At 37.9% G+C, this 27,380-nt stretch overlaps 1 protein-coding gene across 7 annotated transcripts in view; it reads left to right on the forward strand.

The window, feature by feature from the left end:
* Positions 1 to 27,380, forward strand: part of ESRRG (estrogen related receptor gamma) — a 467,657-nt gene that overhangs the window by 248,469 nt on the left and 191,808 nt on the right. The window lies entirely within an intron of this gene.

Genomic DNA, 27,380 nt, shown 5'->3' on the forward strand with positions numbered 1-27,380 from the left:
GGTTAGAAGACTTAAGCTAACACACTTGACTTGATCATCTATGTAGATACAATCAATATATAAATATAGATATAAAAAGCCCGGTAAAGTACATAGGTCTTGCAGTGTGCCCTTAATGTGAAACAAGGGAGCAAGTGAAGTTTGTGTCTGTGCTGTAGTTACCAGCCTGTATTTTCAGAAGTGTTTTGTTCTAGTTGAAAAGTCTTATTTCTAACTTAAAACTTGGCATATAGAGTCTGACATAGGATTTGCCATAAAGTTAAGTGTCGGTCCTGCTTAAATATACGGTTAGCCATTTAAAAATCATATATGTTAGTGTTAATAAACCTCTGTCCTATGTGGTGGGGGGAGAGAGACTCCCTCTGTATTTTAAAATAGTCTAAAAAGGACTGTGTTGTGGAGTGTGGGGCCAAGCCTTCAGTCTTCACTGAGACAGAACTCTAGTTAGCGTTTACTGCGTGAAGACTGGAGGTTTTGACTAATTGTGCAGACCAGAGGGAGCTACTTCTTGGAAAAGACTGCAGTAATGAGGCTGTTTGGCCAGTGGGAGAAAAGTCATAGAGAAGGAGCATTACAGAGATCGCTTCCCTTCCTAGATGCCTAGTGAACAAGCTGCTTTCCTATGGGTATTCCATTCCTTTGTGTAAATTATGCTTCTGATTAAGTAAACTGACCTGTTGTTAATCAGAAGGATAGAATTTACTTATATTTTCCATGTTTACAATATTTCAGAAATCAAAGCTAGCGGCTGCTCTGTATGGGCACCTTTGTTACAAAGTCCCAGCGTCTACGTTATTTAAACTACTTGTATCTCGTTGTTTAAATAGCCTTTTCATAATAGACGATAGAACAGCATTGGTGATTACGTTAAGATTAGCATATCAGGATGGCATTTTAGGCAACGGTCTCAGGTTTTTCTTTGCTTGCTTGATACCCTTATTTTAATAAACAAATCATTGATGTCTTTGAAATTCCAGCCAGTACCTATGCTTTTGTTGTTATATATATATATACACACACTGAAGTTCAGACTAGTTGGCTGAGTCAGTGAAGGTTGTTAATTAGGCTGTCCCTGGTTCAGAGTTAATGAAAGTTACAAGCAGGCAGTGGAGGAACAACACAGATATGAGACAAGAGAGAAGGGGTCCACTGGAAGGGAGAAGGATAAGGAAAGGAGGAACCAGCTAGAAAAAAAGAGGAGTGAAGGGAATCATTATGGAGAAAAGGGAAGCCAGCCATATGAGAAGAGGAGGACAAAAGGGGAAGCCAGATAAGAACAAGGAGAAAGAGGGGAGCTATGAAGGAGGGAAAGGGTAAGGGGTGAGGAGATTAATGAACAGGAAGCCACGCAGGAAGAATGGTAGAGACCAGGAGTCATTAGGAAGAAAAAGGGGGTCAGATGGGAAGAGGGGGGTTTACAGAGAGAGACTCACCAGGAAGGATAGGGAAGACACATGGTTATGTAGAAATGGGAGGAGTCATATAGGAAACTGGGACGAGAAGCAAAGAGAGAGGAGCCATCAAAAGCAACTGGAAAGGTGGGCCTTTTTTGTACAGCTGCTAATTCACATGCCCTCATATACCAGTTGTTTGAAGGTACAATGGCCTCTGTGATGACTAAGAAAAAGCATGACATAAATTAGAGCTTTGTGTTTTCAGCATCTTCTAAATGAGTTTGTTTTGTTACTAAAGTAAATGTAAAACTGAAGCACTTGGTGTTTTGGGCATTCTTCATGTTGTTCCCCACACAGGCAAAGCCCTCAGTGTCATCCTGTTTCACCTGTATGAACAAGGCCATCATCATGGGGTTTTCTGTGTGTTTGTTTTCATATTGGTGGGAGACATATAGGGTGAAATCCTAGCTCCACTGAAGTCAATGGGAATTTTGCCATTGACTTCACTGGAGGCCATGATTTCACACTTAGATAGCAGTTGGAGAGGATGACAATCAGAAGGTGTGGATTGGGTTATCTGTCCAGCTGACATGTTGAAGGGGAAAGGTCCACTTCCCTAATCTGAGTCTAAGCAAGGTCTGAGTTGGGGATGGGGATGAGGATGGAGATGAAGGTCATATCTCTTCTTGCCAGATGTATATTGTTAGAACTGGATGGTCAATCCTTAGTGGGAAAGTGGCACTTTATTGTTGATGTGTTTTCTCACACATTTTTGTCTAGTCTAGGGCCCTTTCAAAATTGAGGTACAAATCTGGAAACAATCTCTCTCTTATAATGCATATAACACTAAATAAACATAGCTGTGTATTAGAAGAATCTCCTCAGAACAGTGGCCTATATTTTTAATTATCTGCAAAAGCACTGAGCACACCTATAGTAGTATAGATATAAAATACTGCTACTACTATACAAACACATATTTATAGGAATATACATTTGCCCACGTATTCAATCTAATATCTAGTGTAAAATATGACTTGTAATATTAATGCATCACTCATTATCAGGAAATATTAAATGTTGTAGAGCATTTAATATTTGTGTTTGTGTGGCTATAGATTTGAGTATCTTTGATAAGCATTTCAGAAAATAAATCTAGGGAAAGAAAACATTTTTTTAAAAAGCTACAAGAATCAATATTGATAGTTGATACTGACAATAAATAGTGGCACCCAAAAGTACAAACATTCTGTTTACTCTGTATAGTTCAAGCCATAGTGGCAGCTCAGAAAGTCCATTCAAGGAATCACCCCCTTGATAAAAATGCTCTTTCTTAAAGGAATTGCTGTTCTTTATGTAAAATGTTTGGGTGGGGGGAGGGGGAGCTGCGAGCTAGAGAAACCTAGAGTAAATTGGTAATTTAACTAGGTTAAGAACATCTTTGCCACATACAATTTTGGTGCATGGAGTCTGTATTTAACAGTGTTTTTCCACTTACTGATTCTTTCATAATTGTTTCTCAGTGTAGCATATGAAGGGGTTAAAATAGAGCTCAAGATAGCCTCTAAATAGAGTAAGAGGGAAAGCATACCTGCCAATATTTCAAATTTATATATATATAAAAAAAGGTGTTCAAGAGATAAATAGGGAAGCAACTTTTAGATTTCTTGTGGTGGTGGTTGCAGGGGGAGGGGCAGATTGGAAATATGGCAGATACCTCCCTTTTAAGGTGAGCTATTCTAATACATCTTGGCTGTCTTGTACGTGGAGGTTGCCTTTTTTCACCACAAGAACATTCTATGTGAAATCAGACTGGCAGGTTTTGGATCTGAACACAATCTCACTCGCTCTCATGTTGTTTGGCACTCGAACAGGAGTGACACGCTTTGGTTCCTTTATCAAATAACTCAGTGTATCTATTTTTGTAAGCCGTGTCATTGGCTGAAAAATGCAGGTCCCTCTACAATTATGGGGCATGACCGGGAGGAGCACACGGCAGCCAGGCTTTACTTGGACTCCTACCAGTTAATTGAAATTCAGCTCCATCCAGTTGAGACGGGAAGTGATATGAAGATGTGGAAAAACCTGAGTTGAATTGATTTTTCCTCTCCTCTTCTTCTTTAGCAAAAAAGAAAATGAAAAGAAAAGACAATTGCTCTTTTGTTTATCGAGGGACTTTGATACAAGAGCTCAGGGATGAACTGCAAAAAAGCTAATGCTCATGTATAGCACTTTTTTTCTTTTTCTTTTTATTGCTACCAGAAAAAAATTGCTGCCTCCTTTCCACCCGTTGACATATGTCTATAGACCTACTTGTTCAGTTGAACTGGGGGATTTATGCATAAACTATATAAGCATAAGTATCATCATGGCATATTGCGAAGTGCTCCCAGTATATATAGCCCACCATTTCCAGTTTGCTGCTGCTTTTGTTTGCCTCTTAAGAATTTTCAGAAAAGGCTAATCCTACTTCACTTTTTTTTTTCCCTTAGTGAATAAAAGCCCAGTGTTCCTCCACCTTCAAGGGTTTTCCTCCTCAGGGCCTAGAGGACAGTGCATTGGTATCATCAAGGCTGTAAAACTGCTTCAGGCTTCCCGACAGCAGAAAACCATTGTTTCAGTAGCACAGGCTATCAGAGAGACGTCCCATCTCTCAGACCCACATGTCTGGGTTACACTTGCTTCAAAAGGAAATGCTTTTTTTACCTTTTGCAATTGCAAGACCACAACTGTGCATTTGCTCCCATTTTTAGGAATTGGTAATCTGTTCTAGACGTCAGCAAGTGGTATCATTAGAGGCAGATTTATCAAAAGTAGGAATAGGGCTGAAACGGATGTTATATATAATTTTGTTTACACTCACAAACCTATTTCTAAAACGGGGTAGTTCTGCACAAGGTGTTTTGTGCATGTTGGCAACCTAAAATGTGCACCATCTAAGGTAGTGTTGAGCATGCCATGTCGTGTATCTTGTTCATATACTTGTAAGGAAGGAAAAATTGATGAGGAGGCTTGGGAAACTGCTATGAATTCACATATAGGACATGTCTGCCCTGCAGCTGGGAAGTGTAATTCCCAGCTCAGATAGACACAACATGTTCGCAGGCTAAAAACAGCATTATGGCCACAGTGGCATGGGCACCCACCAACCCCCCTTGCATGGTTAGCTTGAGCCACCACACTGCTATTGTTAGGCACTACCTTGAGAAGAGCTAGCCTGCATATGACTGCCTGCACTGGGAATTGTACCTCCCAGCTACTGTGTACGTGTACCCTACAATGTTCTTCACTAACTGCTGCTTTAGGGTTTGATTCTGAGAGATGCAGAGCACCCTCTGCTTCCAGTGAAGCTGTTGGAAGTTGAGGGCATTCATCCCCTAGCTGGATCAGGCCCTTACATAACGTGCTGGATTATTATAGAGGTTCCCCTTACTTAGGCTCATTCTAGAATGAATGTTTTTCCAGCATAAGCAGGTAAGCCTCTGAGGTTTGGAAGTTACTGTAGTGCTTAGTTAGTGGTTCACCTGCCTGAACAAGTCCGTTGAAACACCCTTGTGCACTAACCTGAAATAGTTTGACTTTGCTTGTATTGAAAAATATGCATAAAATAGCACCCGCAATAAATAAATATGCCTTAGGCTTTAGGCCATGATTTAAAGAGGGAAAAAATCTCCAGGAAAAGGCCAGAAGCACAATATTAACTGGGTTTGGTTTAGTATTTGGACAAAGAAATCATTGCTTTGAGCTGAGCAGAGAGATAAGCGCCTTGACTTGCAATAGATTAAGAGACCTGCATTGGTTAGAACAAACCATGTTTGAGACTCTCCCGGAGTGCCGCCACGTTTAGATTTAAGATTAACTGCGGCAGAATGGTGGAGCGGCTGTTTGTTTTATGGAACAATCACTAATGACATTAAATAGACGGAGCCCCTTCCAACATGATTGTTCATTTGCGATAAACTGAGAGAAGCCCACAAGAGATTGGAAAAGAAAACTCATAAGTGCTTCATTTTGAGGCTCTTACAATGTCCTATTGGAAGTGACAATTAGTGGAAGAGAATAGGAACCTAACACATTTAGATTTTTTTTATTTGGCAAATAATTTGTAAATATTTGCAGAGTAATAACATAATGAGAAGGTTTTCTATGCCATTTTTATTCTGACCTCCCTCCCCACTCCTGTCTGTCTGCAGCACACACTAAGCATTAACAGTATTAAAAAGTGTTATCTATTAGTTCAATTAGACATCAGACATTTACTTTTTAATGTATTTGAAGACTGATTTGATTTGGGTCCAATCATTTAAAAATAAGAGAGCAGAGCTGTGTACAGAGCTGTGTACAGATATCTGTAGCTCTGAAGTCTTAATTGCAAATTCAGATAAGGATTAGAAGGGGCTGTATCTCTGTAGACCAAAGGTATTTGCTAATACCTGAGATATAAAAGTAGTTAAATTCAATATTTACTAATTTAGGATTTCCACTTTGGATTTTGATTGAGCTTTGGTCTTTTTTGGTTGAAAACCCCACATTACTAAGCAGTGATGGGGAAAAATAAAACCTTGTGTGAGCCTCATTTTCACATTTTATTTCAAATAATTTAATTTGGACCTTCTGAAAGCTGAGGTAATGTCTGATTTTTCATTTTTTATCAAAAACTGTCCAAGGCCTGATTTTAGCATTAAACTTTTGTTTTATACACAAAGAAATATATTAATGAAAAGCGTTTTAAGTGCTTATTACAGAGATGGTTTGTTTTGAAACACAGGCTTTTTCACAGCAGTTTTACACTTCATTGTGTACTATGAAAGACATACTAAGTAGAGGTTGTCAGGATCCCATCTGAAGTAGACTACTGCTGGGGAATGGAGCCATTTATGATGCCACTCAAGCAAGACTAATCTAGAGTAGATATCTTATAAATAACCAGCAACAAAAATACTAAATCATTCAGTTTTCTGCCAAAGCAGACAAAATTGCTCTTTAGAAGAAGGGGAAATCTTTATAATAAAGACTTATAATCTGAATTAATAAATAAATAAGTGGGAGTAATGTGTTTTTAAAAGTGAAAAAGACAACCTTTTTGTACCTATCCAAGAAGCTCTTTCATGCACACATGTTTTTGGAGGATTTGTGTGTGGTCCTTTTGGCTCTCATTTGGTACAGTGGTGATTTTGTTTGGGGGGGTGGGGGTGAGGGGGGGGCGTTGTTTTGTGTTTTGCATGATCTGTTGTTACTCTGTTGTGAATCTTCCATCATAAGGTCTGTCTTAAGCTCAAATTCTGTCAGTCAATATCATGTTTAAATGTTCTAGAATCAGTCACTACCCCCAGTACATAGCATGATTTTGCCAAATGATTTACAGCATGGTTCATCTCTGCCTACCCTGACAAAGGTTACTGAATTAGCACCCGGCTAGCGTGGGCTTTTTAGCTTTAAGACATGGTTTTGGCTCATATGGGATCTGATCTTTAGCCATTATTTATGTGAGTAGTCCTACTCGGAATGCTGGTGGGCCTACTCAGGTGAGTAAGGGCTTTCCGATTGATCCCATGGATTCAGTTTACGGATAGATAAGACTTTAGTGTTTTAGTTCTTCTGTATAGGCATCTGATTTCAAAGGAAGAAATATTTATAACTTTCCAAGTTACAATATCCTTCTGTGTTTGTCATAGATTCCACCAAACCACAGAAGGCTAAGGCACTGGGAGCTGATAAGATTGATTAGAATAATCATTTTATATCTTTGACATGTATAACTAGAAAGGTGGTAGGAGAATACTTTTGACTCTGAGGCTGTGTGCCCTGTTGCTCATTGATTATCTTGCTTCTGCGTTTGAAAACTTACAGTTGCTTTTGGGATTCATGAAGTCTGAAATACACTTACCAATACGGTGATGCAAGTCTTACTGCTACAGAGCTCAGCTAGTACTGACTACCGGACTTAAGTAATACAGTATTTTTGTGAAGCAAAGGTCTATCTTCTTTCATTCTGTCTTTTCCCATCTGAAGGAGGCATCCTTACTGAAAAATCAGTTTGAGAACTTAAGATCAGAAAATATAATGATCGTCCCAATTGCTTCAGGCTACATTAAGCAGTCATAGGTCTGATGTCCACCCAGCTCAGGACTCAGAGGCACTTTGCTGAGTTTACCTTTGTTTCCATCATTTTTCTATGTGTTCAAGACTGGTTATCTTATTGTTCCTTTAATTAAAGGACCACTAAAAGGAAGAGAAAATTTGGTAGCAGAAAATGTTGACGGGTGAGTCCCATAAAGACAATAAAATTGGCAACTAATATATTTCCTGCGATAAGATCAATGGGTAATGTCTTTGTATTCGGCAGTATCAGTCTGTTTTAAGAATTTAAATCCCTTCCATACCACTTACTTCTAATACAAAGTTGTTATAAAAGGGGGAAAAAATTACCATATAGAGAGTTTTCCATAACTTTGGGTGGCTTTTTAAAGTTGATAATGTGTGATTGTATTGTAAGCTGTTGTGAGTAGTTACAGTTGAGTTGCGGTTTACACATTTCCTACATATTTTGGTGGCTGCTATTGGCAGGTCAAAAGGAATAAAAATTACCTTGTTGGGATCAGGCCCTTATGCTGGTATGAATCTATTGAGGACAACTATTTTGAAGTCCAGATTTACACTGGTGTAACAGAGAACAGAACTGACCAATGTTTACAAAATATCCGTAGAATCAAATAACAGCTCTGAATTAGGGACTGGAGAATTCTAATACCTATATCAATGTGGTCTCTGGATCGCTTTGCATACAGTACTCTCTAACATGGGGAGTGAAGGGAAAATAATGTTGAGGCAGACAGTGATTAAGATGGAAGAAGACAATCAGTCTGTATGTCGAAGTGGTGGACAACACCTTGGGGGAAATGCAGGGATAGGGGTCAAGTGGCAGAGATGAGTCGTCTTATGTGTCCTTCAAAATATTTGGAATCTACATTTTTATGTATCCAGTGATTTTGTGCTAAAATTTCTTTCTTAGAGTACTTATGACTTAAAGGGAAAGAGTAATACTAAAACCAGCATAGTTTCTGACCTGTGTAAGGCTCCAAGCAACAACTGCAAGACAGCCAAATGACATACAGTATAATAATAGTGATAGCAGTCGTCACAGAGCTGCTGGAGGCCAGGCAGGGAAAATTTATGATGCATTGACAAGTGGTAGAAACTTCAGTTTTTATGTGATATTTTTCTCTTTGTTTTATCCATGGATTTAACACAGATTATAGAGCTGCTAGCCCTGTGATAAAACAGCAGTGAGTTTGAATTTCCCAACATATCCTTTAAATACAGTCTACCATAGGCTAGCTGCTTTCCTTTAATCTGTTTTATTTTCCTAATTTTCCATTTGCTAATTATGCAACATATTTCCTTTGAAAGCAAGGTTTTCTTTACACCTGTTGGCCTACATTGAGTATTTTGCATTTTGCTATGCATAGGTCCATCAGATAAGACCTTAAAAACAGAGGTTCTGTCTACTCTACACACTTTTCATAAAAGTAGGAATTTGTCTCCATCTCCCTGGCCAGAATTCTGTTCTCTTCTATGCTGTGCACTGGTTATCTACCATGCCTTACACCAGAGGTGCCTGTATTTCAGGTAAATACAATAAATGAAAAGTAATGCCCATTGGAAAACACAATCCCAACTATACATATAAAATGATGGGGTCTAAATTAGCTGTTACCACTGAAGAAAGAGCTCTTGGAATCATTGTGGATAGTTCTTTGAAAATATTCACTCAATATGCAGCAGCAGTCAAAAAAAGCTATCAGAATATTGGGAATCATTAGGAAAGGGATAGATAATAAGACATAAAATATCATATTGCCTCTTTATAAATCCATGGTACGCCCACATCTTTAATGCTGAGTGCAGATCTGGTTGTCCCATCTCAACAAAAATATGTTGCAATTGCAAAAGATACAGAAAAGGGCCATTAAAATGATTAGGGGTATGGAAAAGCTTCCATATGAGGAGAGATTAAAACTGGGACTTTTCAGCTTGAAAAAGAGACAACTATAAGGGGGGGGGGGGAATATGATAGAGGTCTATAAAATCATGACTGGTTTGGAGAAAGAAAATAAGGAAGTGTTATTTACTCCTCAAAACACAAAAACTAGGGGTCACCAAAGAAATCAATAGGCAGCAGGTTTAAAATGAACAAAAGGAAGTATTTCTTCACACAACGCACAGTCAACCTGTGGAACTCCTTGCCAGAGGATGTTGTGAAGGCCAAGACTATAACGTGGTTCATAAAAGAACTAGATAAGTTGATGGTAGATAGGTCCATCAATGGCTGTTAGCCGGGATAGACAGGGATTGCTGTTTGCCAGAAGCTGGGAATGGCTGATGGGATGGATGTTCTATTCATTCCCTCTGAAGCACCTGGCATTGGTGAAGTCAGTGAAGGAAGTACCACTCACTTCAGAGAACTTTGGATCAGGCCATAGAGAAGGTCATATGCTGGGACTGCTGTTGATTTCAGTGCATTCAGTGTTAAACATGGTTGTCTAATGTTGGTATTGTCTTTTCCAGACCATGGTATGGGAGCAAATGAAACTACTGGAATAAAATATATCAACCTGTTGCAAGATTTCATGCTGGTTAAGGCCAAACTTTTCAGATGTTTTCACTACTTTTGTGTATCTTCACTTTGAGGTGTTGAGTTGCATCTGACTTTCAGAGTTACTAAAGTCCAACAGCACACATTTACATCAATTTTAAACTGTTTCACTTGACTCAAATAAGATGCAGAATCATTTAACCTAATATTACTGGGAGCTGTGCATGCTTTCTACCTCTTGAAACCGGGCACAAGGTTCCTGAAGTTTGGGAGTCAAAAACTGAGGCGCAAAAATTAATGAAAAATTTTCCAGATTTTTCTGCATGTGTATAACCAACTTGGATATGTGGTTGGCTTTTCACTCACAGTATATGCTAGGACTGGAGCACCATATCATATTAATATTTGTTATGTTTAGGTCATCCTGAATGAATGGCTTCCAAATAGAAGAGCTTTACTGCTTTTAAAGAGATGTGTTGCCCTTTTTTTCTTTTAAACATGTTCAAAGCCTTAGAAAAAAAAATCCATTAGTTGGTGTTCTGTACATTTTAAATCTGTCTTGCCAAAATTTCAATCTCCGGGGCTGAGAAATAAATCTGCTTCTTTGAATAGCAATGAGAAAGACTGGTAAGCATTTTAAAAGGGTAGATGATGCTCAGCTAGTCACAGTGCTAATGAAGTTTTATGTTCTTGGGAACTATTCTGTGCAAAAGGATGAAATGTTTTTTGTCTGGGTGATTTTAACTTTTATGGAGAGAAAACAGTTTGAAGGTGTAGAACTTTTCCAAGACATTTGATATGCGTGCATCTCTTACTAAAAGCACACCAGGTAAACGAATGCTGCATCACCTTTGTGACAAGTGAAACTTTAAAACATTAGAGTTGTGTAAGAAGGTAAAATAAGTCTTTTTAACTAAGAATAGTATTTGAAATTCTGACATTTGTTAGCCATTATTTTTATATCAGTTTGCTAGGAACATGTGCCACACATATTAAATGGCCTTTGCCTACTGCACTTATCAGCAATATTCAGTGGAACTGGTTTATCTTTAAATTAATGTACAGAGCAGTGGATAAATAGCCAAGAATGGGGTGTGAAAATACTCCATATGAGGAATCTCCATATGAGGAAAAGTTGCTTCTGCTTTATGCAATGAATAAAAGAAAATTACACTTTGAAAAGCTGCAAGTACTAGTATGTTGTTAACACATCCTATTTTCTATGGCTGAATAAGGAAATTTAAAGGAGAAAGAGTACTTTTTTAGAGACAGAAATAAATCCTTTCTTTACTATATATATTTACTATAAATGAGGGGGCTTGTATGCTACAAGTAATGTTGCTATTTTGTTCTGCCTGATATTTGATGCTTTTGCCAGATTAGAAGCATTAGTGCCCTCTATTGTTCATCAGAGAACTGCAAACATTTTTAAAGATTAGGTCCTGTATTATCTGTGACAGTATCAAATAGATTTTGACAAAAATAATGCTATCACAGAATATCTACATAATTTACACTGTTTAATAAACAAGAATATAAATGTTGATTTACCATATCAACGTTTTTCTGTCAATTTTTTTGTTTTTTGAAATATAATAATACAAACAATAAATATAGGAAAATGCCTACATATATAGATATATATACACATACATAATTGTGGACAAGTTCACTTTTTGGTGCTTTCTATTTTTTATGTGGTAAGGATGGTATTTGTAGTCAAAGCTTTATATTTAAAGTACCTGAAAATAAAATATTTTGTAATTCATATTTGAGCTTTTGCTTTTTTTATTCATTTATTATATTAGCATTTTTTGTCTGTCTTTGTCTTAAAGAATTACAGAAGATTTTATTACTTTGGTAGTCTAAAGGAAGCATGCAAATGTATAACTTTTCAAAAGAACAAAAGAAAAATAATGTGGCCAAACTAGGTTTTTTACTACATTAAAGTGAACTGCAAGAATGACAACTTCATTCAAGCAGATCATTTGGAATTACATTAAACAGCTGCTATTAAACAGCTGACAACAAAGGAGACCATTTTGATCTCAACAGCACAGAGATTCTAGCAGCAAGCTCCCTTATTGATGTTATGAAGAACACATTGTGCTCTTGTATACCAATACACAGTGTACTCCCCACTGTGCTTGTTGCCAAACACTGGTTTTTCTAATCACTTTGTATTCAGTCAGGGATCCAGGAAGTCCAAATCCAGCCAGACAAATGCAGAACAGCTTAGTTGAAGCAGCTTTAACAGGTGCCATTGGTACAGACTTGTCGAACCAGAGAGACAACACAAACAAATGTGTAGCGTTGGTCAATAGATATGATTTGCCCCATTGCACATGATGGCACTGGTTACTAAATAGCAGTTTGTGACGGAAGATGGTTAATGGAACTTCTGTAAAGGGGAGAAAATGGAAAATACATGTTAGCACCTTGGAGACAGAGTCTGCAAGACTTTTATGCTCACATTAATTTGTTCTTTTCTATAGTGCCAGACACAGAATGGACCAGAATAAAATGAGCATACCTGTAAAGGAATATATGAAATGAAAGTAAGATTGATTTAAGAGGGTGCTTTCCGTGCTTGAAGTAGTTGACTGAAGCATGAGGAATAAAATAAGAATAGAGATAATTGGATGGGTCATTGTCTTGTGCTGTCCTTGTCTGCCTGGTCTGAGATGCATTCCTTCATTATATCACTGTAATCTGCCATTGTTCATGATTTGCCATGTGTTGCCCACTATGCTATGTTACCCATTCCCTGGGTATGGTTACCCTGCCACTTTTCCCTTCTTTATAACCATAACCTTGAGCCACTCCCTGCTGTCAACATTCGTTCCTCACATGAATTTTTATTGGGTGGAAGAGACATTGCTAGAAATAATAATAACAATAATAATCATAAAATAATATTGATACCAACATTATTTTAAGCAATTTATTTTTTTTATTATTTTCTCTGAGTAAATGCAGGATATTGTGTAGCTACCTCAAATTAAGCATTAAGGATATTGCTGATTTAGAGGAAGGGAACGTACTTCTGTTTGGCAAAGGAGGCGAATTCTAAGAAAAGGACTGTCTGAATGTTTGAATTAGAACCTCACATGGTACTTGCATGATATTTAAAGTGCTGGAAGAATACAAGAATTTGCTGCTATAAGACATTTTTCAAGGAGAAAAAGTAAATTAATTAGGGCCTGATTCTTACATCCTACGTCACATGAGTAGTCCTGTTGGCTTCCACGGAACTATTACAAGTGAGGGCCTCTCTGAGGTGGATGGTTTCAGGATAGGGTCCTGGAATGTCAGTTGGGTGCAGTTTATAGGCTTGCTTTGTAGAATTTATAATGTTGGTTAAGAAATCAATTTAAACAATGGTCATAGAATGAAACTGATAACAACAGTTGCCTGGTGCAGCAAGTGGGAGAAATTTTGCCCATATGGTCTGTTTTGCGATTATTATGTTCAATATTTTTGTCATGTTAATGCTAGATAGGAACTGGGATGTCGCTAAGGCAGAGGGTTTCAGCAACAGAATAGCAATAGTATGCATAGGTTCAATCCTTTGTAATATGGAATAGTAAAAATGAATAATTTTGAAGCTGGATATATATGTAATTCAGTACAGTATAGATTCATCCAGTGTAAGGCAGAAGGGACCATTATACTCATCTATTCTGACCTGCGTAACACAACACACAGAATTTTAGCCAGTTATTTCCGCATCAAGCATAAAACTCCTGCTTGAATTATAGCATATTTTTTTAGAAAGCTACCTAGTCTTGATTTCAAGTGATGGAGAGTCCACCACATCTCTAGGTAAGTTGTCCCAATGGTTAATTACCCTCACTGTTAAAAATTTTCACTTCTATTTCTGCACTAATTTAGTCTAGCTTCAGCTTCCAACTATCAGATCTTGTTTACCCTTTTCTGCTAGATTAAAGGGCCATCGACTATCTGAAATCTCTACCCTCCAGAGGTACTTGTAGACTGTGATCAAGTCACCTCTTAATTTTCTCTTGTATTAACAAAATATATTGAGCTACTTTAGTCTGTCCCTATTAGGCATGTTTTCCAGACTTCAAATCATTCTTGTAGCTCTTTTCTGAACTCTTTTCAGTTTGCCAAGAGCATTTTGAAGTATGGACACCAGATTTGGATAGCATATTCCATAGGAATTTGGCAGGCCAGTTTCTCCAACAACCGCTTCTGTAGGACTATACATTTCTAGTTCAATACAAAGAAAAGCTTGAGAAATGAAGGGCTTTTCCCACTCCTTCCCACCCAAGTGTAAAAATGATATATTGACATACAGTAGTTCATCCACAGCAAAGTCATGCATACACTACACGTTTTAAACTGTGGTAAGGGGGAAAATATTTTTTTGTCAATTCTTTTAAAAGTGGGTGTTTGAGTGGGGGGTGGGCTGGCAGTGGTTTTGTTAATGTTGGAACATACCATAATTTTGAGAATATGCTATGACTTTTATTTTCCAGTTCAAGTATCACTTGTAGGGGGGAGATAGTAGTTCAGACTCCATGCCTTTTCATTCTTCTGCCTTACTGTGGACACTGTCAAGAGTTTTGTGATGTGAAAACATCTGTCTGATAGGAACTCAGCTGAGACTACCAATTCATTTTATTCAACCACCAAAGCGCTGTCAAATGATAGGGACTTCTGACCAGGTCAGTAGAGATCAGAAGTTGAATGGGAGACCAAGAAATGAAAAGCAGTACTCTGAGCCAGCCCGTCCACTCAACTGCAGCATTGTGTTCAGGCAGGCTGTTCGGAGAACTTGCGTACTCATTGTGTTTTCAGTACACATTTTACAAGGATTTTTGGCATGTCTGTTGGAGGCCCGTGTATACAGTCAATTAGTATGTTGATTTCAGAGGTGTATAGTCTTCAACCTGGTAGCATATGGTAACAATTCCCAGGGAGCTGAAGTTTTCAACTAAGATGAGATCTGTCAGGTCAAAAAGAATTTTCAAAGCTTTTTTAAAAACCTCTGATTACTGTCCAGAGTAACTGGGATCTGCAAAGGAATTCAGCATTTAATGCTGAATCTCACTGTTTGTTTACCTTTGTAGTGCCTAGATATTATAAATGATGTAAGCTGGAATTTGCCCTGGTGTAACTTTGTTGAGTTGCTTCTCCAGCATCTTATTTTGGCCCATAATCTTCTATTTGTGGAGCTGAATTATGATGGTCAGTGTGTGATCTTAAATATGGTAGGCCTGATTTTGAACGGTGGTAAGCACCTGGTTTTCTTGTGATTGAGTCCAATACGAGGTAAATTCCTTAGATAAATTAAGTTATTTAGAGGCAGTGAGTCAAGTTCTGCCCTCAACCACCCTGCAGCAATCCTGAGGAAGTCAATGTAACTGAGGGCAGAATTTGGGCCAGTTTGTCAGTTTTGATTCTGAATTATCAGCATTGTGAATCCAAGACACATTTTTTCCAAATGGAATTCGTTGTTAAGCATATGTCTATAATAATATGCAAATGAGAAACAGTTGTGTAAACCAAGTTTTGGACAAAAGTACAAAGGTATATAAGTATGCATTACTTCTAGCATTGTGTTCTGGATTGAATGCACTTTTTGGCAGTAAGTATAACATGCTAAAATGTTAAGAGCAACAAAACTCAGTAAGCAAACAAAAGGGCAGAAAAATTAATATAGAAAGAGATCAGAGTGAGGCTGAAGAAGTGCCTATTGACTTTAAAGCAGCACTGTTATCATTATGCATCTTAATTCACCTTCAAGTGACTTATTTGGAACTGGCACACACTATTCTAAACATGTAGTTTAAAGTTAAGAGCTGAGACTGGATGGTGAGCCATGAGGAGGCTGGAAAGGTAATATTATGAAGAGTGAACTCTCTCTTGCTTTTCTTGACACCTGTGTAGTGCATACTGCCAGCTATGATAAATGGAGCAGAAACATAGACACTTACTAAGAAGATGGAGCAGAAACTAAAGGCTGGAGAGAGAAAGATAGGAAGATATATGCCTGATCTCACATGGAGAGAGAAGCAAATGGGTATGGTAGCAAACCAATTTGAATGGCATCTTGAAGACTGTGAAGTACTGAGGTTGATGTGGCAGTGGGCCAGCAAGAAGAACAGATGGAAGGTGGGACAAACTTATAAATGGACGGGCCACTGGGTAGTAAAGCAGCACATATTGCTAGAAACACAGATGATGAGGTGATTTGTAATCTTTACAGATATCATCTGTTTGTGGCTACCATTCAGATTACATAAAGTCAGAGTACTCATTCTTTGTTTTTGGGCACTTGTTGGAAAAATTCCTAGTTTCAAAGGAAACATGTGCAAGGCAATGTTCAGAAAAGGGAACGAAGAAAGTAAAAATAGGGAAGGAATTGAGCTAATTTTTTCTTTCAGAATATTTTTCTTTATTGGAAAGATTGGATACACAATTGAAAGCTGCCCTTTAACTTATGCTTATGGTAGCCAGCCAATCAGCACAGATTTCACTGGCATTACAATGAGCCTATTTTCAGACAATTAGATTGTCTTGAACAATTCTTCCCTTTTATCAGGCAGCAGACGAAGGAATAACATGTTGTTTGGCATGGTGGCCTAGACAACTGAATTTTAATATACTGCTTGTTCTGTAGGTTGCTGACCTGCTCCCAAAAATCCTGGGTCCATGGACAGACCAACGCATCTGATACTGACCTGATGCTGAAAATAAAAACTTACCTTGTAAATGCCCCAAAGAACAGAAGACATGATGTTTTGCCTTCAATGCTCATTAATTAGTTGAATTCCAACTCTGGTTATGCTGCGTACTGTACTTCACAAATCATGTGTGTGATGAAACCATAGTGATAGTACCTTAGAAATACCATAAAGAGAGAAATTATGTATGCCCTAAACAATGTATATTATAAGGTGCAACTTCTGATCAATATCATTTACAAGGGAGCCAAGGCTGGAGGCTAATTTTAATTTGGGTGGTAACCATTTAAGCTTATTGAGTACCAACGTGAGATCCAGATTGTCCTTGGACAAATTGACGTAAAATATTTTACCTAGCATCTCTCTCCTTAACTGTCAGGTCTCCATTGTCTCTTTTCATCTACCGTAGTTTCCATTAATAAATCAGTGTATTTCAACAGTTACCCCATGTGGCATATGAGATGATATATTTCGAACACTACAATCTGGTAACTGTTGGTAAATATTCACTCTCTATTGGCAACTTCTGTATTTTATTCTTCCACAAATGTCTTTTATTTTGTACAATGCAAGGAAAGTCCCCACTAGTAATGTTATAAGGATGAAATTCTGCCCTACACTGCATGCACATGGCCCCCATTAAGTCAGCCAGAGCCATGTGAGTGCACATTTGAAGGCAAAATTAATCCTCACTTTTGCCTGTTGTCACCCTTGCATATCAAGGCTATGCAGAGTTTTGCCTGTTATCGCCCTTGCATATCAAGGATATGCAGTATTTTGTTCAGTATCACAGAACAATTGATAGTTTAGTTCATCTCCAACAATAATGCCATTTTCAGTGGCAAGGATAATAAAGAGCGTCTGTTGTCTCAAAAGCACGTGGAGAGCTGGAATACAGACTTGTCCCCTTGTTCAAGTGTGTGAAAGGGCAACAGCATCACAGGATGAGAAGGCAGCAGCTTCTCAGGCATCCAAGTAAGCAAAATTAGGGATAGCAGGCTGTTTCGAAGAGTTTTGTACACTCTAAGAATCCAAGCAGACCTTCTGCATTGCTAAATAATGGTGACTACCTTGTTTTGGTAGTAATAATAGTTTGCTTGTGCACCTGCATGAGAGAGAGAGAGAGAGAGAGAGAGAGTAAATAGTGCACAGCACCATTCCCTAGCAGTTTAGATCAGGAACTGAAATGTTAACCCATCAGCTTGAAACTGCATTGTGTTATGTAAAATGTATATTGTGCAAAATGTATATTGTGCTTTAAGACATCTGTCTTAATATGGGTGCCCTTCCTCCCCACCCCCAGCCCATATTAGAAATCTGTATATTCAAGTACACCACTGGCTAAACCTCTCCCAGAGGAGGTTCTTTGGACTCCAGACTGTGTAGACAAAATGCCTGTTGTGTCGTGTAGAAGGTCTGAGGATAGGGAAAGGAAGTGAACCAAGAAGACAGATACAGCAGGTATGTATGTGCCATAAAAAGCCAGAATAAAGTCCACATGTCTACAGAGCTGTGTGATTATAAATTTTTCTGGCAGTTTAAAGCCCTAACCTGTGTTATAACAGGCTTAAGTCCTGTCATAACACAAGATTGATCTGGAGATTTCAGCTTGTGCAGTTTTTGTTTCATTTTTAACTTTTAAATGAGCAGATATTAATTTTGAAGGAATTAGGCTGAAATTCTCCCAGCCTGAAATGAAATGGCACAAGTTAGCAAGACTAGCTGCTAAAGGTGCCTTAATGAAAACTAGTGCAATGTGGAAGGTTTAACATTTTTATGATAAATAGATCTCTAGATTGCATTTGGTGTATTAAAAACAGTCAAAATGAGGCAGGGAAAGTAGCAAACCATTTACTAGGTATTGTATCTCCCCTTTACATTCTTGGGCGAGTCCTCAGTTTTTAATTTGATGGAAAGAATGCTGTAAAATATTTAGATTTGGGGATATTTTTCTTTGAAGCTGGCATATCTCTTGAAAGTCTTGCTAGCTTTTTTTTTAACCCGTTCATTTTCTGATAACATGTGACAGTTGAAGTTTTTGGTGTGGACAGGTGTTTCTGTGGCTACATTCCCCACTGGACCTTGGGGGGCTGCACTGGGAAGTGTTGAGTGTTGAATGTTAAGCTTGTTCTTTTGTATGGCTTAGAAATCTCTGTTGTCCAGAATTGTACAGATAAGGCAGACCCATTTGCTTCATTGTCAGGCAATGTAGCTGAATAGAAATGCAAATGTGACATAAGGGGACTGTACTGGGGAGGTTTTTGCTGCTGTCTTCTGTAACAGTGTAACCAGTCCTGATTGTAAGAAAATTCCCACGGAATCCAGGATTTTGTTTTTTATTTTTATTAGCTACAGGTTACAGAAAACAGTCTTCGAAAGCAGGTTACGGAAAAGAGTATTCGAAAGAAAACATCTCTTTTGCAGATGCCTTTATTTTTATGCAGTGGAACGGCTCAGTTTTAACTCCCTTATCAAGAGCTGCATGAACTGCCCAGACTAAATTGGGAGCAACTCCACACTGTTTGACAAATAGATTTTTTTGTAAACTGATTTAGCCTCTTCATTGTTTGCATTTCATTATATTGCAGACTTCATGTCACAAAATCGGTATTCATTCACAATAGAGAATTTAGAGATAGGACTGTAGCCAGATAAAAAAAAATATTGCACAGGTCAGGTCTATTAACCATAAAATAATAGCAAGTCAGTGATCCAAGGGTAGTTCTCTTCAGCAGAGAAGGGCTAACATAACTGAGATCAGGAGTCAGACCTCAGGACTTCAAATGTGGCTATAGCCAGATTTACAAGTAAATCTGCAAGGAAAACAGGAAAAAGTAAATGAACTTTGCAGTGTATATGAAGAGAAAGGCAACGCAGTCCTTTCATCTTCAATCTCAGCTTTCTCAGGGAGTGAAGAATAAAATTCTGAATTGCTTACATGCTTTACTTTATTCCAGGGATTCTCAAACCTTTTTTTGCTGGGATCCCCTTTGAAAATATTTTGGGCTGTGATGACCCCCTCTCCCTCCCCAAAGTGATGAACCTCCCCACGCAGGCCATGCCATCCTCACTGGCATGCAAGGGAACTGACAGCTCGTGACCCCCCCCCCCATAATGACCTTGCGACCCCCTGAAAGGTCATGACCCCCAGTTTGAGACCCCCTGTGAAAAACTCTTAACACAATTCCTTGTTCCAGAGCATGATCCAAGAATCTAAATCAGGTTTAGAGAATGTATTTAGAAAATATATTGAAGGAGAAATTATTCTCATTTTGCTGCTTTGTAATATTGAATAAAGACTGATAGCATTTTGAGTATACATGTACCAAGTACAAAATCATGTAGATACTGCTCTTAACAACACGAAAAGACTTTGTGTTTATGCCTCAGAGGCTGATAACCTGATGTGAGAGCAAGGAGTTCAATATGAGGATTCATTCAAACTTTTCTAATTATATTTTTTTTCTAAAAGAAGCAATATGCATTTCACTCTTACCTCTGACAATCCTGAAGAGATTCTTGCATCCCTGCAAACAGTGGTGCCTTAATAGCTGCACGTGGAAGCGGCTTCAGATTTTCCTACAATAGCACCTCCTCACCACCATTTCCAGGCTAATGAATCAGAGATACTTGGGGCCAAACTCGTGAGGTGCTGAGCTACTTTTTCATGCCATTGACAGCAATGGGAGTTGAGGAGCCCAGCAAATTAGGAGAAACTCAGTATTTCACAGGACAGCATTATTTGAACTCCTGGGAAGAGCCATTACTTGTGTCTTTGACGGGCTTGCCTGTATAATTGAAGATCATGATGAAATTTAGCTGTTACCAGTGTGATATCTGAAACATTCTCTATCCAGGGACTATATCCTGAGAACAGTAGTGATGTGTAACCTGTAACCTCAGAACTGTAACTAGAGATCTATTCCTGAAGGCTTCACTCAGGCAAAAATATCAGGCAGTGTGAGATTTGGCTGAGGAAGGCCAATAAGGTCAATTACTAAGGGGGTAAGATATATTGTATATTGAACACATTAGTATGTTGATGTGATTTTGAGATCAGTTGGCTTGGATGTTCTAGGTGGAGAAAGCTAGACTTTGTGGCAAAGTTAATAAAGTGAACCTTTAATTTTCTGTGTCCCATGTCTTGCTTCCATATTTGTTCATATTGACCTTTTTTGTGCACATAATACTTGGATGAGCACATGGAGATAGCTGAATTTGAATATATTATGTATATATGTACACATATATAATATAATTGATAGGACCCAATTTTCGATGCTAGGCGCAATAAAAGGACACTGATTTGTAAGTGCAAATATGGCATTTTGCAGGAGCAAGATATATACGTTTATTTTTGCAGGTGGATACCCATTGGGCCTGCTGTAAAAATCTGGTACTATCACTTTAATTGCTTTATTTACTATTCTAGAATTTTATAAAAATAATTCATTGCTTTTTCTGTTCAACCATGTAATACCAATTCTGACAATGTAACAGAGTTCAACTAAATCCCTGGGGAACGCAAAGGCTAAAAATGGGGGAATAGAGCTAGTGGGAAGTAAAGGCTAGTTTCATAAACTTAGTTTTGCTTATTTATAAAGAAGGGAACCTGGACATGTATCCAAATTTGCAGGCACATGAATTAAGTTGGATAATGATAAGCATAATGTTTACATCTCATAGAGCTAAATCTATTGATTGAGATTGAATAATTGAATAGGACTAACTGCATGATCAATAGAAATGAGGCTGGTAGTAGGACAGGAACTCAGGCAATAATGGAAAGCTCCAACCACAAAAATATCACATTAGGATTATATTGTCTCATTTAATATATTTGCTAATACAGTTAGAAAAAATGTGAATGTTTTCATTGCATTAGCCACAACAAATAAAGGCAAGACCCACTGTATTTAACAATGTGATTCTAATACATGTAGTCAAAAAGCGTTAAAGGGAGCAAATGAAATGATGTTATATAAGCACATTAGTGACTGCAGAAATGTTATTCTGTATTGGTGCATAATGCTACCGGGTACATTTTTTAATGAGTTATCGCGCACTTTTTAGCCATGAGTGTGTGGCCAATCCTTTTGGGTGTGGAGAATAGCATCCCACTGAACTTGGATGTGTTCTCTCAGGACTTTCTTTAACCTCTTCCGAGTGCTGATGTTCAGGTGGGCTGGGATGCAAGACTTGGGATAAGTGTAATCAGTGGTGAAGCATGCTTTTCTTTAGAACTACTAGAACAAACCAATTCCCCATCTGGAACCTGGATGTTCATAACCCACTTTAAAAAAAATTAAAAAATTAGTCTCTTTGTATTATATTTATAGGGAAAAGCACAAGATGCTGCTTAACCCTTCAGGGACTTTGTGTATATATGTATCTATGTGTTCTCAGAATAGATTTGGCTGGCAGTCTGGAAAATGTGTGTTTTACATTTCAGATGTTAAAGGCCCAGTCAGTGCTGCAAAGCATTCCATGTGCAAGTAGTCCACTAAAATCAATATTAATGTTCAAATAAATAAGGACTAGTTGAATGACTTAAAGCTTTGCTGGGTCAGGCCTTAATAAGGGGGCTTCATGCTTTATTAAATATTGTCATTTTAATATTTAGGATTCCAATTTAGAAAAGGGAGAAATAATCTAAGATCCCTCCCTCTGCCCCACCAGTGAAAATTGTCTTTGATTTGTTTTGTTTTCTAACTCAAGAAGTAACAGATCTATGGAAAAATGGTCTTTAATTATACTATTTTCTATTCTGCAATTAGGAATTTGATTATTGAAAGCTTCACAATATACGTATTGGTGAACAGCTATATATACAGAAAAGCAGAGTAAATAATAGTATCATTACTGGGCCAGATCTTGATAGTCTCTCTCAGGAAAAGCTTTTACTGAAGTCATTGTAAATTCTGCCTGAGGTCTTCAGAATTTGGTTTGCTATACATACTGAGAGGGGTTGCAGGTATCTCTTGGAAGATTTGACTACCAGAGAACATATGAATTCAGATTTTGTATTCCCGTGTAAAGAGCTAGGTGTTACTCACTTTTTATATCCATCTCAGAGATGCTGGTTTCCAGTGGCAAAAGCACTGAGTTGCCAGCAAAGTAAGGTCAATTAAGAAAAGCACCACCATTTGGAAGTAGAAAGACATTTCATTATGATGGGTAATCTATATTCCCAAACTGATTACACTCACCACAAATTCTTGCATCCCAGTTGAACATCGGAGTTAAGATGGAGAATATCACCTAGCTTCTAAAAGAATTAGTCACATACTTCAACGTGAAATTTGCATTCATTCTTAATAATAGTAACTGATAACAAAAGTAGGATGCCCATGGGGAAAGTCCCTGGAGTGTGTGTGTGGGGGGGGCAGCAGTCTCCCACTTTTCAGTATGCATGGTAGGTGCTTTTCTTCTTGTCAATATTTTCTGTAGCTAAAGGGTGAAAGTTTAGTATCGTGTTCTATGCACCCTTAAAAAGTGCAAGCTCTTTAAACTATTGTTTTAGAAACATGCATTTGATGTCAGACCACAGGAGAGAGCACACAGAGATATCCCTGGTGTAAGTGATGGTTTCAGTCATTTAGTATACGGACAAAAGATTTCTGAGGCTATGTTACTTGGCAGTTCAACATGATCTGGCTGTTTGTTAATCAGGGAACATGAGAAGAACAAAGGAGAGAGAACACAAATGTTGTAAAAGTGCTGCATAGATATAAGATGTACAGTAGGACTACTAATGTTGTGGGAGGACTGGATGATATACAGTGAGTGGTACAAACTAAGAGGGTGAAATTTGTTTCACTTTGTTCTGTGTGACTTGGGTTTATTGGGAAAGGGGATAACATTTTTGTATGCAGTCAGAGAGAGTGTTCTGTAAATCTCTTCAGTTGCCTGTTCCCTGGGTGTCGCAATAGATTAAGTCGCTGTGTGATGATATGACACCGCCATCACTCGTCTTCCTGGGATATTGCTGGAGGCAACAACAAACCTGTGTCTTTGGCACATGTGAAGGAATTTAGCGCTTGAGGGGTTAAATTACACAGGCTCCCCTGTGGATCAGCTTATGCTTGGACAGTAATAATAGCAATAACATTAATAATAAAAATGCCAGAGCAAAGGGAGTGGAGGGGGAGTAGGGGGAGAAAGAGAAAGAAGAGTGATGGAAGATGGGCTGGGATAGCCAGGAAAAAAACAAACTGCAGATAATGTGTTTTGTATGGCAGGTGTATCGGCCAGAAGTCAAATTTCATAGGGGCGCTAGCAACATGTACATGCACAAACACATATTACAATAGCTTTGAGGATGGTTAGTAGCTTTTGTGTGCGTGTGTGTGTGTGTGTGTGTGTGTGTGCTGTCGCTTCAAGCCATGATATCCTAGGGCAGTGTAACAAGCAATTCATGTCAGCTCACGGTAAAGATTATTGGTGTTTTCACTGGGGAAATATTTGCACTCCATCTTCTTCTTTTCTATTTTTAGCTCCTTGAGCTTCCAGTCAGGTAGGAAGACAAGCAAAAAAAAAAAGACAAGAAAAGAGAAGATGACGATCCATCAGATCTTGTTCCTCAATTAGTCATAACTAAAACCCTAATCTCACTTAGGAATGGCTACTGATCCTAAGTTTTTCTTCTCGCTCTCCTTGTTTTGTGGGATACTATATCTCATGAAGCTTGTGAAAGGGAAGGAAAAATTCAGAATTAAATGTTTTTGTTCTGATGGAAAACAGAAAATTTTGGGGGGGGGAAATGTTTTCTCAAATATAAGACCTTTGAAAAATAAAAGGTAATTCAACAGCAGAATAATGTGGACTCTTCATTTTATTCTTGGATGGAAATACCACTATCACAATAAGGAACAGCAATTCATTGCTTTGGAAAAAAAGAAATATGAATTTGTCCTCTTCAGATTTATTGTTTATCATAATCATCTTTCTAGTAAAAGGGGCTAATTTACTCTTTCTATAAGAATATTTTAAGTGTGATTACCATAATACCACAGCTGCTGAAAAGGTCTAAAATAGGACATTGACCTTGAATGTGTTTCTGCGTTTAGCATGTGGTGCTTAACATTCAGGAAACAATATAACTGCAACTCATTTATTAATGTATAATCTCAAAATGTTAACTCTTGCTCCGTAAATACATGCCGTAAGGATTGTTGAAAGCTTGCGGTATCCCATGAAGTATACGTGGTATTTTATCAGTGCAAATATGTATAAGATTTTCAAGATTTCTGCTGGGAATACTCCATAACTAAAGTAAGTTTTCCCTTTGGTACTGCACTAGTTTATGATTTAATTTTTACTGACATTCCACCAGTCATATTATTAGCTTCACAAAATGAAAGTGAAATAATCCTGTATTAATTAAACAGAGCAACTGAATTCCCTCAGTCATCTTATCCTTGGCTGTCTGAGACAGTAACGCACTTCTGCTTCTCTGAAGAAACTTACACTAGGATAAGAGCTTGGTGTACTCGAGAAATATCAATATTGGAGCGGATGCCCCTTTTATCTCTAGTGAAAATAGACTTTTTTGGGGGGTGTCAAGCAACGGATGGGCACTTTTTTTTTTTAGGCTTTGGAAAAGGTGTTTGTTTGTTCAGTAGAACGACTTTCACTTAGCAGTATGAAAGGGTTCTGTTCTATATCAGTGAAGGCAGTCAATGCCCGTGTCCTTGAAAATAAAGGAAATAGAAAATATGGAGTGTTTTGTTAAGATCAGGTGACTTGAATGTACTTTGGTAATATGACAAAGCGATCACTGTGATTACTTAGAGAAGAAATTCCATCTGCCAAAACTGAGTGTTTAAAAAAATCCAACAATCAACCAACCCTCAGCTTTGTGTGTAGGAGAACAATTCCTGGTCTGTGGTGAAGTTCTAAAGTACATTTTGAGATAGTGTTGGGTTTTTTTGTCTATGATCAAAGCAAGGAGTGATTAATGCTAAATACAGATTGAAGTAGCAGATGGTTCTAAAGTAATTACCTGCTGCACTTTGCCCAACTATATACAAACATGTGAACAAAGTTTGCAACTTTTTAGCACAAAGGATTTTTTTCAACATTAATAGTGTGTCCAGTGACCTTCTAATAAAGAGCACAAAAGGCAAAACTCCAAAACCAAATCCATATGTCCAAACCAATTATGTGTGTAAGGAGCAATAAAACAGCAGCAGAGCATTTTAATGCTGATCATTCAGTAGCATAACACAAATTTAAATTGTGTTTTTATTTGACACTAGCTCACCCAGTTACTTTGCAGAGTGGCAAAGAGGAAATCGCAAACAAACATTAATTTGGTCCTCTCATAGTCCATTTCAAACAGCTGGTGATACTTCAACATTTAATTCAAACTTTATTAAAAATATGGTAGTCCGTATCTAGATTTTGCTGAGGTAAGGAACATCCGTTCTTCACTATATAGGTTCAAAAAGAATATTTATTTTAATATAAATAATCTCTGATCAGGTGCTTGAATTTTGTATGTTTTTGCCCCTTCCCAACAGTCTTTACTCATTGCTCTTTTAAGTAAATATGCACTTGGCACGACATACTGTGCTGCTTCTGTAAAGTGCCACTGAATCTTTACTTCACTTGCCTGGAGGTAGCTGTGGTTAAAGTATCTGGCTGTTTGGATGCCTTGAAATGTCGATTGCATTTAAGTATGAAGATACTTAAAGATGTACTGTTCTGTACATAGGGATAATTATACGCACAGAGAGATGTGGAGATCCAGACGCTGCTCAGTAATTCTCATTGACTGGTGCAGACACTCATGTCAGTTTTTTCCCCCCTCTTCTTTCTCTTTGATTCCATTACTACTGTGTCATGTATACTCCTTGTGGTAAGATTTTGCACTGTAGATTTTGATAAATTCAGATGTGTGCGTGTGCGTGCGTGCGTGTTCTTAATCCATAACCTCTGATGAAATTCTGTAAACCAGTGTCTACCTTGATTGTATTCTTTCCCCCAATGCTTTTTATTTATTTCTAATGTGGCACAGGAAAGTTTATTGAGAAAACTTAACCACAGCTTGCCTCAGTTAGCTGCTGTAGTAGTTTTTTTTCCTTTTCTTTTTCTTTTCTTTTTTTTTAGCTGAATAGTAACTGGGAAATCCACGTTCAAGAATGTAGTTGGAATTCCAGACCCTGGTCTGGTGGAGGTGACACTTTCAGTCCCAGAGGAGGAAGCCAACTGCTTTGTTTATCAACACGTAAAGTATAGCACTGTGTTTCTGGTCATCTAAGGAGCAGCACGGCAGTGAAGGCAACCGTTTGCCTGGATGAAAGATGGTTGGTGGAAAGGTAGTGATGGTTAATAGGGGAAGAGAAAGATTGGATAGGGAGGGAAAGCAAAGGGGTAGTGGAAACTATGTGAAAAGGATGGAAGACAGACCACAAGAGAAGGCAATAGACCAGAGAAGGCAATAGATTTTCAGCAGCTGAGTATAAATACACAGTCTAAAAGATAATGAACAAAAGTAAACATGAGGTAAATTTTGGTCTGATAAGGTTTAAGATGGCTTAATAATCATATTTCAAATGATATGTTCTAATAAAAATGATAATATAAAAATGACTTGTAGCAAATGACTCATACATAGGTCCATTATGGATTATTTTTAATAATAAAACCCCCACACACGTACAGGGTCTGAAG

This window comes from Emydura macquarii, unplaced genomic scaffold (genome assembly GCF_026122565.2).
Source record: "Emydura macquarii macquarii isolate MOO-44397 ecotype Brisbane River unplaced genomic scaffold, CSIRO-AGI_Emac_v2 contig_2676, whole genome shotgun sequence".
NCBI classification, from domain to species: Eukaryota; Metazoa; Chordata; order Testudines; family Chelidae; genus Emydura; species Emydura macquarii.